This window comes from Schistocerca serialis, chromosome 1 (assembly GCF_023864345.2).
Source record: "Schistocerca serialis cubense isolate TAMUIC-IGC-003099 chromosome 1, iqSchSeri2.2, whole genome shotgun sequence".
Taxonomy (NCBI): domain Eukaryota; kingdom Metazoa; phylum Arthropoda; class Insecta; order Orthoptera; family Acrididae; genus Schistocerca; species Schistocerca serialis.
The window spans coordinates 288,903,807-288,917,662 of record NC_064638.1 but is presented as its reverse complement, the minus strand read 5'-3'; the positions used below and the strand labels follow the sequence as shown (position 1 = coordinate 288,917,662).

The 13,856-nt window shown below is 36.2% G+C and overlaps 1 long non-coding RNA gene across 1 annotated transcript in view; it reads left to right on the top strand.

Moving 5' to 3' along the window:
• The window catches only part of LOC126468465 (uncharacterized), a 58,596-nt gene extending 46,426 nt beyond the window's left edge, over positions 1-12,170 (top strand). Inside the window, exon 3 of the long non-coding RNA XR_007585996.1 lies at positions 10,644-12,170. This is a non-coding gene — a long non-coding RNA (uncharacterized LOC126468465). The remainder of the gene's footprint in view (positions 1-10,643) is intronic.
• The last annotated feature ends 1,686 nt before the right edge of the window (positions 12,171-13,856 follow it).

Sequence of the window (13,856 nt, the reverse complement as noted above, 5' to 3'; positions counted from 1 at the left end):
TTCTCCTAAGAAATTTTCTTTATTGGCTGGCAAGTCAACCAAGTCCTCATTATCACGTAATAAGCACATGCCATGTCATTCCTTCCAGTTAATACTGGATTTCAGTTACTTAGCTTTCACTAGGATGTGGCTAGTCGTAGTGTGACATCCTCAGCTGCATTGTGCAAGAGGTTCCCAATGTACAGCCCTCTTCCACTAACAGTATCCAATATTGGCAGACATTATAGTCTGGAGGAAAATAAGGCCTTTATTCAGCACTGCAACAGAACTGTCATCGTGGTTCAAAAGGTTAACAACTATTCTGCGGGCCTTATTGGACTCCAGGTGAGCATCGCCATGAGTTAAGTGGTCAAACTTGGAACTTTGCTTAGATTTCATCTTCCACAAACTCGCACTATGTTGCATGTGGTGGGTGTATCTACCTGCTGTTGAAAGCTTTAGTGTTTCATTCGAAGTGGCATGGCTTGTAAACTGAGAAGATTTTATTCTCTCATTCTATATATGGAAAATTGAATTTACACTCTATTACAAATTCCTGATCAGAAAACATATACACAAAATTCTGCAAATTCATCCTAAATCCATCTACCACTATAGTTCCTGATGCAGGCAGTCTATAAAAGCAGCTGATTACCATTTTTGACGCACCTTTGATGCTTAACTTCACCCAGATTAATTTAGATTTAGAATTCATGGTAACCTCACTAGATATTATCGAATTCCTTACCAGTACTGCAATAAATATGCCACCACCATTGGATACTTACCTATCCTCGTGATAAATATTCGATACTGAATTCAGGATTCGAAATAAATTTCTGTAATACTATTTGGGCATTATATCATCCAATAAGTGATACTAATTCTGTAACCTCATCACGAAAGCTCCTGCAGTTTACTAATATCATATTAACATGTTCCATTTCTGACCTGTGAGTATGAGCATTCTCTGAGAGTAGTGTGGCTGATGTATCTTTATTTTTGGTAGGCAGTTTCTGGGCTCCGATTTAAATCTTCCACTTTGATACAAGGCTAGTTGTGTTCATGAAATCAGCAGTCCACCAAAAGGAATTGAGGACAGTTTCAGAATCCAAGTGGTAGATATCATTCATGCTGATGTGAATCATTATTTGCAGATATTTGCACCCAGTGCTCTGAATAGCTGCCAGCAGAGCCTCCCCTATGTCTTGGATGGACCCCCTGATGAATATACTTAGAGCACGCTTGCAGTCAGAGACAATCCAGTGAAAGACAATGCTTGCACAACAAATTACCATATCTTATAGTGTTGTCAATTTGTGCAGATTGCAGCACACAAAGTCAACGTATAGCAAAGTTTATTGTCATATTGTGCAGTCCACTTGGACTTGGACACCCCTATGGCAGCCCAGCAACAAGACTGATATTTTAAGCAAAGTCTGGACATAAAAGTTGGCCTGAATTTCCATTAAGAGTGCAGGCTATGGCTAGGATGGGTAACCATTCCTTGTACTTGGTCCTTTTTAACATGTAATAGTCAGTGAAATGATGCAACACACATTATGTGAAGTTTAAAATTAGATCACAGCGTTTACATAAAATTATGGCTCAGCAAGTAACATGCATCTTTATCATTCCAAGAGTATTGTAGGTTTACAGAATGACTATGATCAATTTCTGTTTTGCTTTTTACAGTGATGAACATAATAAAATCACAAAACCTATGTCTCGTCTACATCCAGTTCAAATTGATGGCATTTTTGTCATGCTTAGTAAATCTTTCATAAAAAGGTGCAAATTAAAGGTTGATTCATGTGTGATTGAACAGAATGTCAAAAGATTCTACAGTGCATTTCAAATGGTGGCATTCACACAACTGAACTGAATGGAGCAAGGTGTCAACATCAAACATTTCTCATGAAGAAGTTTCGATGTTGACATTGGTGGGGACGCAGTGGGACCATCTGCTAACATCAGCAGTTACCTTATTCCCCTTGCACTCCTGATGTTGTTTTTGGCTTATTAGTTATTAATTTATTGTTTGCTTTGTTTTTATGATGTGTTATGTGGGTTCCATGAGGACCTAGTAATTTTCCTACAAGAGTTCTTGAACAAAAGAGGCCAGTTATCTGAAAGCAAAAAATGATTTAGAAATTACAGTATTTGGGCTGAGAAAAACCCTTCACTTTGCATAAGTAAGAACATAAACTGAAGAAACAATTTTCATTCAATATTGTTTTTCGTTAACAAGGACAATGGAATGTAGTCAAATTAAATAAGGCAATGCTGGGGGATCAAGATTAGGATATGAAGCACTAAAAATATCTGATGATAGCTCAAGCAGAATCAGACAGTGGAAACTCCAGTTTGGAATATCAACAAATAAGGAAGATATATTGCTACTCACTGTAAAGATGACACAGTGAGATGCAAACAGGTACAGCGACCTTTTCGTTGTGTCTGTCTGCAGCTCCACATGTCATCTTTACAGTGAATAGCAACCTATTGTTTTCCTTATTCTGTTGATGGCTGAAGTAGGAAGGATATAAACTGCAGTCTGCCAATAGCAAGAGAAGTATTTCTGAAAAAGAGAAATTTGCTAACACTGAGAAAAAAGCTAAGAAGTGAAACATGGATGATAAACATTTCAGATGAAAACAGTATAGAAACTTCTAAAATGTAGTGTTATAGAGGAATTCTAAAAGCAGATGGGTAGAATGAATAATTAATGAATAAGTGTTAGATAGAAATGATGAGAAAAGAGCTTTATGGCATAACTTGACTAAAAGGGGTCACCTCCTGAGGCAACAAAGAAGAAATGGCTGAAAGGCAAAGAATTTTACACTCTTAATACATTGACTGCCACAAGGTCATGGCAGCCACAGCAGAGCCTTATACCTGATGCAACAGGCCCATCAGCAGCCGTACCAGAAGCTGATGCTGTAGCCTGGTGGCAAAATATCCATCACTATACCTGCGGCAATCAACATCTTAAAAAATTTGAAAACTGTTGTAAAGTTAACTTGGAATAATACATAACTTATAATACTGATTGTTTGTACCTTCTTTCTATGCACGTTTGTTGCTTCTGGTATATTTTCTGATGTATATAGTGAACAAGCAAGTAACTAGTCTTCAGCTCATGTTTTACTATTAAACACATTGGGAAATTTTTTTGTATGCCCTCTATTATTTTATTGTGTGTACCTTAGTAAGTAACTACACAAGGTTTCATTTCATATTAAACTATTAACCATGTGGAGGAATCTTAATATACAGTATCACCTATGTTGTTTTATTTTGCATATTCTCTAGTTATGCGTAATTCATAGTGTATGTAGGTTTCTCCTAAGATGGCAATCATACTTCCTAAAATCTCTTGTATAGTACTTAAGACAACATCAATCATAATGACACTGATTGCATGCAAATCCTTAATTATAGATGAATAAATAAACAAAGACATACTGAATCATCAGTTTGTCAATGGAAGGAAGTGTGGCGTAAAACTTGTAATGGGGGGGGCCATGGTCTGATTACAGTGAACAGGCTCAAATGGATCTAGGCTGCACTAGTTATCTATCAGCATCTATGCAGAGATGAAGAGGTTTCCACAGGATAGCATGGATAGCTGCATCAACCCAAAATAAGGAAAGAAGACGACGACGACGACAACAACAACAACAACAACAACAACAACAACAACAACAATAATAATAATAATAATAATAATAATAATAATTACAACATCAGCTTACCTTAAACACCCATCACATCTGTGCAGATAGATCATTGCGATTGGATAGGTGATTTGCACTGATATAAGATGTGTGCAAAACTGAAGTTTTTAGCAAAATTGCTCAAATCCGTGGATGCAGATCATATCTGTACTAAAAGATTGTTGGGTGTAGTTGCCACAAATGAGTCTGAGGAAAGAAAACAACAACATCACCATCATCATCAATATCTTTTAAATGCAAGTCGACACACTACAATCTGTCTGCACTCATCACATTTGCACAGACATCTCATGTGGACAGGTGATTTGCACAAATATTAGATGTGCATAAACCTGGAGGTTTGAGCAAAATTGCTCAAATCTGTGAGCACAAATCATACCTGCACAGATAGATTGTAGTGTGTGGACAGTAGACCAATGCAAATCTGATATTTGGGTGTGTGGAAAGTGAAGACTGAGGATTCCAACAATCGAGATAAGCAAGTGGGTGTTTATAATTCATTAGTACAGGAAATGAATAGTTGACCCTACAGCAGACAGGAAAACTGTAATAATAAAAAATATCATTGCAGACTTGACCGAAATTATTAGTACTGCCTGCTTTGTGCTTAGAAATCTGTCTCATTACATTGATCTGAATAAAGGATTCCAAGCATATTGTCACTCAGTACTGTTCTATACCACAATCTTTTGTGGCACTGAAGATAAAATAAAAGTATTTATTCTACAGAAAAGTGCAGTCAGAATATTGTGCTAAGCTGATAACGAAACATCTTGCAGCAGTGTCTTCAGTGGCAAAGGGTTTCTTATAATTGTTCATCAACATGTTTACTCCCTGATAGAAATGTGGGTTGTTACATTAGTGGTTTAAAGGTAAACGGCATAAATCACTACCACATCATTAAAACTTTTCATATAGACTATAAATTCATATCTATACAACATAACTGAGTTTTATATTTGAGAGCAGGAATTTACGACAGGTTGCTGCTAAACTTCAGGCAGAGAACTGAAGATTCCTATACACTCTGAAATAAACAGATACCACACTGGCCATTCTTATGAAAAAATATTATCTGTTACTCAGTTACACTGTTAAATACTTTGTCTCCATGAAATTCTTCTTCAGGACACTTAAATAGCTTTGCATGTGCCAAGTATTGTTTCACTCAGTGTTCGTTTGGACATTGCTGTCAAAAATTTTAAATCTTTGTAACTTCTTCCTGAATCACAATGTTGCTATCAATAATTCAAGTTGCGAAATTACTCTCTTCATTGACGTATTTCACCATATTACATGAGAAACTACAAGCGTCAATTGATATGCCTCTATGGCTGTTCGCAAATAATTTCCACCTATCATCAGGGTTGCCATGTAAATTGCCAAGTAAATTATTAGGTGAAAACTGCCGTCACTTACCAATTCTAAACTGCCTGCCGTCACCTCACATCGCATCAAAACATTCTACAGTGCATTACAAATGGCAGAATTCACAGAGACTGTCAGTGGACCATTATGTCATGTCGGATTATTATCAAGATTTTTCAGGAAGAAACTTATGACAGTGTTGTCATCCGCTAGCATCAGAAGTTCACCTATTTTCACTGCTCTCACTTATGTTATGGTAGTGAATTTCATGCTTTTGTTTTCTTGTAAACTTTACTTTATTATTTTGCTTTGCTTTCATGCTTCCCCTCTCCTTCCCTCTTTCCTGATGAGGCAACAGTTTGTTGCGAAAGCTTGAATTTTGTGTGTATGTTTGTGTTTGTTTGTGTGTCTATCGCTCTTATAAATATTGTTTGATTTGTTTGTATGCACCCTACATTTTTTGGTAACAAACAAATGTTGCTGTTTTAAAATGTTATTCAACTTCTCAGTGCTTTACCATAAAAATTGATTAAGTTTACTTTGGCTGTTAATCAACTTATTCATTGTTAGTTGCTCAATTCCAACACTATATAGGCCAATTCACATTAACTATCACATCACATCTGATCCCATCAAAACATTCCTCAGTGCATTTCAAATGGCGGCATCCACACTGGCTGTCACGTCACACTGTGTCACATTGCAGCACCGTCAAGATTTCTAGGGAAGAAAGTTTTGATGGCAAACATCATCATCTGTTGTGGATCATGTGGCCCCTAAGCTCATTTCCTACGGATACACAATTGTTTGCCCATTCTCCTTACTTCATGTCATTGTGCTTTTCATTGTTGATATCAGTTGTTATTCTAAGTTTTTATTATTTGTTATTTTTGTTATTTTCTGTAAATTGTTTCATTTTGTTATTTCATTAGTTAAAACTGTTAGTTTTATATGAATGACAAAAGATTAATTGAAGCAATGAGGCAGCAGTCTGAACTGTACAACATGAGCAATTGGAGGTACTCAAACTCTGCTAGGAAAGGAACATTGTGGAACAAACAAAGAATGTATGAAGTCTGATTCCTAAACATCTTGAGCCTTCTCACATTTATTTATAATGCCATGATTATCAATATACCAGTATTTAATATTTTACAATGAAATAGACTGTGATATGGCTGCAACTTGAAGTGAAGAAAGCACTGTGGGAAGAGTTAGACTGATTAGTAAATGAAATTTATTTGTATGTTGTTAAGCATTTGTAATGTTTGATAAGGAAGTGGACTGAAACCTTCAGACACTGAAACAGTGGAAAAATGCGTTTTTGTGAAGTACACATCAAGTAACATATTAAAGTTGTTAGTTTAAATATATATATTTGTGGTAGGCTATATTATTAAACAGCTCTGTGGACTGTGTGTGAAACAGTTTTGCAAGCATCAGTGGTCAATATTTATGCAGTTTCACTACCTAACCCCAGCACAAATAAGGCACTTACTCTATTAAAAGCCATATACAGAATGTGAAGAAAACTCATAAATCTTGAAGGGAAAGCTGTTAAGGGAGATATGCGTAATGCACAGATATTTGCACTGAATTGACAACTAAACTTAACAGTAAGCAAACCAATTTTTCACAGATTGTGATGGCAGATCATAACACCGTGTTTTTTTTTTAGTAATTCTGGATGCAATTTGGTGTAATAAATTTTAAAAAGTGGGTGCTTCGACAATCTAAAATATTTATAAAATGCAGATTCCTCTTTCTCAGACTCCTTGCAGTATGTGTGAAATTCACCTTCTGCACCATGTAAAGAATTTTTCAGACCTCACACTTTTTTTTCTTTTTTTTTCCCCTTCTTCGCACTTCTGTCTTCCTGCTCTAATACACATGCTACTCCTGCAAGCTGCAAACCAATATGAGTCTGATAAATGTCATTTTCATACAAATGAATCCCATCATCTACATATATAAGCTTCCATGTTGTGTATGTCCACTTCCTGCATAACAACAGTTGGGAATTATTTTGGGAAGACCACAGTTCCCATGAGGAAACAACTGAGGATAGTCATCTGAGCTGAGATTGCGTGACCTGAATGGACTTGACATGAAGGACAGTGTGAATACACTCTGACATGACAGTGCCACAACAGCCCGTGTGGATTGTCCTTATTTTGACTTTTTGTATAATGTTTGGTATCTCATAACCACACTTTCACCATCCTGTACAGTGCATACGTGAATAGGCATGATGTGATGTAACAGCGAATGATGTGACGTGGCGTGATGATCCATTGATGTCTAGTGTGTTTCAGCTTTAAGGAGCTACTGTCTTGACCATTTAAATTGTTCTTTCTGCCACTGACACTTTTTTGACATTGATAAGACTGGTTATGAACAGAAACCACAGCAGAATTTCCTGCATTATCCGTTAGTGTCTAGAACTGAAATATCCTTCACAACAGCATATTCACTTGCCTCTGACAGCCCTTTCCTCCACTGACAATTGGCAGGCCAGCGGTAGACTGAAACTTTGTCATGTAAATGCACAATATTTACAAGAGTTTATTGCATGCACAGATATTTGTGCAGATATCTGCACAGACATATTGTTCTGGACCTGATATGGGCCTGACTAAGGTGAAAAAGTCAGATCTGGAGAATTAGAAAACAGTTTTTTGTTGTATTTGATGCTTAGAAAGGTAGAAAAAATCAGTGCTTGAGGTAGAAATACTCTTGGTATTGACTTCTAAATATTGTTTGATGTGTTTGTATGTATATACATTTGCTTTAACAAATAAATGTCAATCTTTTGAAATATTTGGATGAAACTATTGTTTCATTCCTCAGCAGTTTACCATACAAACTCTGTCAAGAACATTTGTTATGACTTTTGATTTGCCTGTTAATAACCTGCATGTTTCTAGTTCCTTAATTCTGAGACTATTGCAAGTTTTTGTTTCATGGATGATATCTCATAACGAAACTTGCACTGTTCACTGCTGCGCTAAGTGAAGTGATGTTGCATTGGCGTTCTGTGTAGTGTGAACATACCACCATTTAATGGTTATGTTGTCTTCCATTCCATCCATTGACACCAGTGTAAATTGATCTTAAAAGCTATCTCTGACCAGATCATTGCTTGCAACAATTGTGTCAGTGGGTTTGTAAATGTGTTGGTTTGCTGAAAGTGAGGAGTCGAATTTAGTCCTCACAATAGGAGTAGAATTACTTATTCACTCAGTTCAAAAGAAACCAACCTACATTACAACATTACATAATGGTTACTACAGTGCTACATACAGCATTATTAGATATCTGAATCTGGCAGTGGGCAGACGCAAAGCAGCGATAACTTTTAATTTGCAGAACATTACAATACAGGGATATGAAAACAAACTTGCAATTATTATAATTATTATTTTTTTGTGACTTGTTTTGTTGTGCATAAACATTTATAATTATCAAGGGCATCATTATTACTCTGTGCTTACATGTAAGTTGCTATGTATGAAGTTAATTTTAATGATCTTGTTCCTTATGCTTCAGATTTGTAAAACCAAATACTGGGGTTTCACCAAAAATGTTGATAATTTGACGCTATCTAGTCCACTTAAGATTTATCTAAATCTGTAGTATTTTAGTTCATGGCACCCATGGCATTTTATTTTTCTATCATTATTTCATGAACACAGTACATATTGTTTTCGTTTTTATATGTCCTCCCACTTATTCTGATATTGTGTTGGAAGCATTATTGTGTTATCTATCAAACATTATTGTGTTACACTGAAGCTAGTGTTGGTTAGCTAGTTAGTTGTACCACATATCCAATTCGCGATAAATGTTATGATGTGGAATGTGTCAACAGAACAAACATAGAAAACTTATGTAAACTAAATAAAAAATATTAAATAATATATATATGGCAGCATGCTGGCCATTTACAGTTTGTTTTAATGACTAATTATCTCTTTTAATGACTAATTATCTTGATTCAGGAATTCCTCTTTGGTTTAGAAGGTTTGTTAAGGAGAAAGCTCTATAATCTACATTTAAAAACATTTATGCTATCTGTCAGACATTTTATTTCCATAGGTAAAATGTCAAAAAGTTTTTAGCTGCATATCTCACCTCTTTTTGTGCCAAAATTAGACTCTTTAAAGGATAATACAAATCATTTTTCCATCTAGTGATGTACTTGTGAATAGCTCTGAAACTTACACGGATTGTTGATAACAAACTTCATAAGTGAATAAATATACTGTGAGGCTGTGGGTAATATTCTCAGCTGCTTAAAGAGATATGTGCAAGATGTATGTGTGTGAATGCCACACATAATTCTAATTACTTTCATTTGTGCACTGAATGCTTTTAGCCTAAGCAAGGAGTTACTCCAGAACACTACTGTATAAGACATCAATGGATGAAAATATGTAGACTGTATTAACTTACTGACTTCTATATCCCCAAAGTTGACAATTATTTTAATGCAAAAGTATCTGAACCTAAATGTTTTAGCACATCTACTTTACGGTTTTTCAATTAAAGTTTTCATCAATGTACGCAACTAAGAACTTACAATTTTCCACCTGTTTATTATTTTTTGCTGGTATACTAGGTTAATAGGAGGGTAGGCATATTTTTTACAGTACAAAACTGGATGAACTGTGTTTTTTCAAAGTTTAAAGTTGGCCCATTAGTGCAAAACCATTCAGTGATTTACACAAAAACGTCATTCACTACTTTGTTGATGCGTATTTTCTCAGCTTCACAATAATGCTAGTTTCTGCAAAAAGGATTAATTCTGCCTTCTGCTTCAATAACAGTAATGGGTCCATGATCGAATCCTGTGGGACTCCCATTGTGATTTCTCCTATTGTAGCTGATGTGATGTCCCTCTTCATATTACTAAAGTAACTTTCTGATTTCTGTTTCCTAAACAGGACATAAACCAGATATTTACTGAACCACATATTCCTTAAAACTTAACTGCTCCAAAGTTGATTCATAGTAGATGTCAACAACTGCCATGTCACATCACTTCACATCACCATCACATTAGGGTGTATCCACACTAGACATCACATCAGTTTGCTTAAGCCCAATATTAAATGGTGAAAGAGGTTATGAGATACCATCCATGATAGAAATAGAGTATAGTGTTGGAATTGAGTAACTAATAACTAAAATTTGTATTAATGGTCAAATCAAACTTCAAAAAGTACATTCTTAATTACTTTTGTAGGCTAAAGTCCTGAGAAGTGAAACAACATTCAAGACATCAACATTTATTTGTTAGTGAAAATATATACATACACACACACATCAAATATTGTTATAAAGGAATAAATAGAACCCATTTACATTATCCATTTGTTTACGTGACTAATAACATCATAAACAAATGTTTTTTCCTTCATTAGGGCTGGTTTTATTAACTTAAAAACTTTATTTAATGAAAATTTCTTCAATGACTTATGGTCTCATTTATACACAGTGTAGGTATCTGCTGTGGTCTGTTCTTGTAAAACCTAAATCATTTTTCGATTTCAGATATCTGACCTCACTTATGGAAGAACACTCAATGGAAAAAAATATCCAAGTCATCATGGAACATTGCAATTTGTCATGAAAGCAAAGTAAAATGGCAAAATAAATGTTAAGAAGTTACCAAAGCACGTAATCGAGTACTATAACATGAGTGAGTGCAGCAAAAACAGATTAACTTCCGATGCTACAGCTGGGTGCATGCAAGAAGGTGGCAGTGCGATGTATTCTGCACAGTGGGAGAAAGAGAATAATATGTAAATTGAAGGTGGAGGGGGAGAAATAGTAGGAAAGAGAAGGAATTACTTATGTCAGCTGCAGCATGACTTTATATGGAATCAGCGGTGATGAGTGAAAATGTATTCTAGGCAATTGCATTAACCATTGCACCATCTGGACACAGTGTTTATTGTGGACTATCTCAGCACATCTCCAGGCCAAACCACATTTCACCTGTTGCAGTCCCGATCAGGTCCTCCTTGAGACTCCTACAGGAGTTTGAACGAAATTGTGCATCCACACTGAATGTGGTGGTTTTATAGCCCATTGAAGTGAATCAGTTATATGAATGTGTGTTGTCTGTTCTTTCAGGCATGTCCAAAAGAACAGGCACCATATGGAATCCACAGCTGTTATACATATTATGTAAACTGAAGGTGGAGGGAGAGAAAGGAAATGAAAGGGAAGGAACTATTGATGTCAGCTGCATTGGTACTTTATGCAAAATCATTGGTGATGAGTGAAAATGTGTGCTCTTCCAGGACTCACACAAGATCTCCTGCTTACTAGGCAGTTGCATTCACCACTATGCCATCCAGACATAGTGTTATCAAAATTATGTGGACTATCGCAGGATGCCTCCCAAGTGACCCACATTCTCAAGTAGGCCACCTATCTGCCATCCCCATCCGTGTCCTCCATGCTCACTACTTTGAAAGTCCCACAGGAGGTTGAACACAATTGTGCATCCACACTAAATGTGGAGGATTCATCATAAATTGAGGCAAATCAGTTATATGAATGCATGGTGTCTGTTCTTTCGGACACATTTGAAAGAACAGACTCCATGAAGACTCCACAGCTGTGCCATATATTATGTAAACTAAAGGTGGAGGGGGGAAGAAAGGACAGCAAAGCTACTATTGACATCAGCTGCATTGGGACTACATGTGGTGGCTGTACTTTTAGATATCTCCGAAAGAACGGACACCGCGAATTCGTATATAGACTGAGAATAATTTGCGATGTTTCCATTATGCTCTTTGTGTCTGTCCCACAATTCTTACTACAGCCATCACCTACCCTAATAGCTGGCAACACAGGGATGAGCACTACACCTAGCAACTGTTTCTGCTTCTGACTTGGCAGTATTTATATGCTCGGGAACTATTATTACTGTTGCTTCTTAACGTAATACTTCATGTGTTTGCATTACTTCATCCTTAATTAGCACTATCATGGGAAAGTAACCACAATATATATAAACTAACATGAAAATAAACAATTAATGTTCTGAGCACACCCTGATGTGTCTGCTATAGATGTATGCAGCAAAATGGTATTGGCTCGAGCATCACATGGTACACTGCTGCTTGCCACTGAGCATCGCCCACCAAATTCTTACGTGCAAACCGCTGTCAGCCAGACGATGACACCAGCAAAACTTTCTTCCTGACAATTCCTAATGGTGATGTGATATGAAGGCCAGTGATGGCTTGTGTGAATGCCACTATTTGAAATGCATTGTGGAATTTTGATGTAAAGTGATGTGACAGCATGTGTGTATTGGCCTTAATAGGATATTGTGATTGACCCAGGCAAATGACTTCAATAAATGGCAGAAGATCCCAGTTGGTGATGTTTTAACATTCAAAGATTTTATTATGTGCTCAGTAAATGGCTAACTCAGAAGAATGGTCCTTTTTGAAATACTTTAGCAAGTGAGGAGATGAGAATGATAAGAGAATGATATGGTGCCAGGGCATAAAAACATAGCAGTCACCCAGAAAAGATTTTATTTAAAATGCTGTAAAATATTTTTTGTTTCTGTTAAACACATGAAATCCCAAATGAATGTAAGAAAACAAGCAAAAGATTTAATATCTGAAAATTGAGAAACCTCCACCTGACCTCTGTCAAAATAATTTCAATAAAGCACATTATGAAATTCAGGCATTACTATAACAGACAGAAAAAATGGATTTCAGTTAACACATGTTCAAAGAAACAAAATAAATCAGTCATCACTAAACATTTAGTCAGCACATCAAATGACAGGCCTGCAAACCAAGCAACTAATGGGAAATTATAAAATAAAGTGACACACAAGCTTCACCTAATTCAGAGAAATGTTAATTGAACTCTTTAAGTAGAATGCAAATGGCTCAGACTAGTTCTACAAGAGGCTTCAACTGAAACAGTGAGTAGTAAAATTTATCCTGAACACCATAATAAATTAAACAAAGCAGTACAAATATTCATATATTTCAAATTGGTCTCAATGCTGATGAACAGGAATAAATGGGACACAGACAGACAAAAATCTCTACCTATTTCAGTTAGCTGAGTGGAACTGATAAAATCTAGAACAGATGACATAAAGAAGCCTGCAGCACAGCAGATACTGAGGATAATGTTGATACATACTGAGGTGCTCGACTACAGCTCAGTAATTCTGCTTTCCACAGTAAATTCTGTAGCCTCAAATAGCAGACTCAGTTCCAGGGCCATCCTCTACCAAATCCAAGTCACATACTTCTTGGGCATGTAAGCTGATAGAATGGCGGCATACATTTGCTCATAATGATATTCAGTTTCAGCAGTTGCTCATAACATCCATGTCCAACGTTGACTGCCTGCATTTGTCCTTGAAGGGCCAACCTCCAGTTATTGGTGCTCAGTGACTGAGATTGAGCTCATCCACATTAAGTCGGCACAATAAGGAGGGAGACATGAAGGGAATGGTTGCTTAGCTAAGGGGCAAAGAGATTATATCATGCTTTCAGTATGATATTGAAGCAACACATGGGTCATTTAGAAATCCAAACTCTGATTAGCTACATATGCTATTACTATAAAGATGGATAACAATCCTGGGTTACATTGTCTTCTCAAAAACTTTAGATAATGATGTAAAGAGTGAGAATGGGCAGTAGTTATTGATGTCTGTGGAGTCATCCTTTTTACAGAGAAGCCTAACAATGGCATATTTCAATCTTT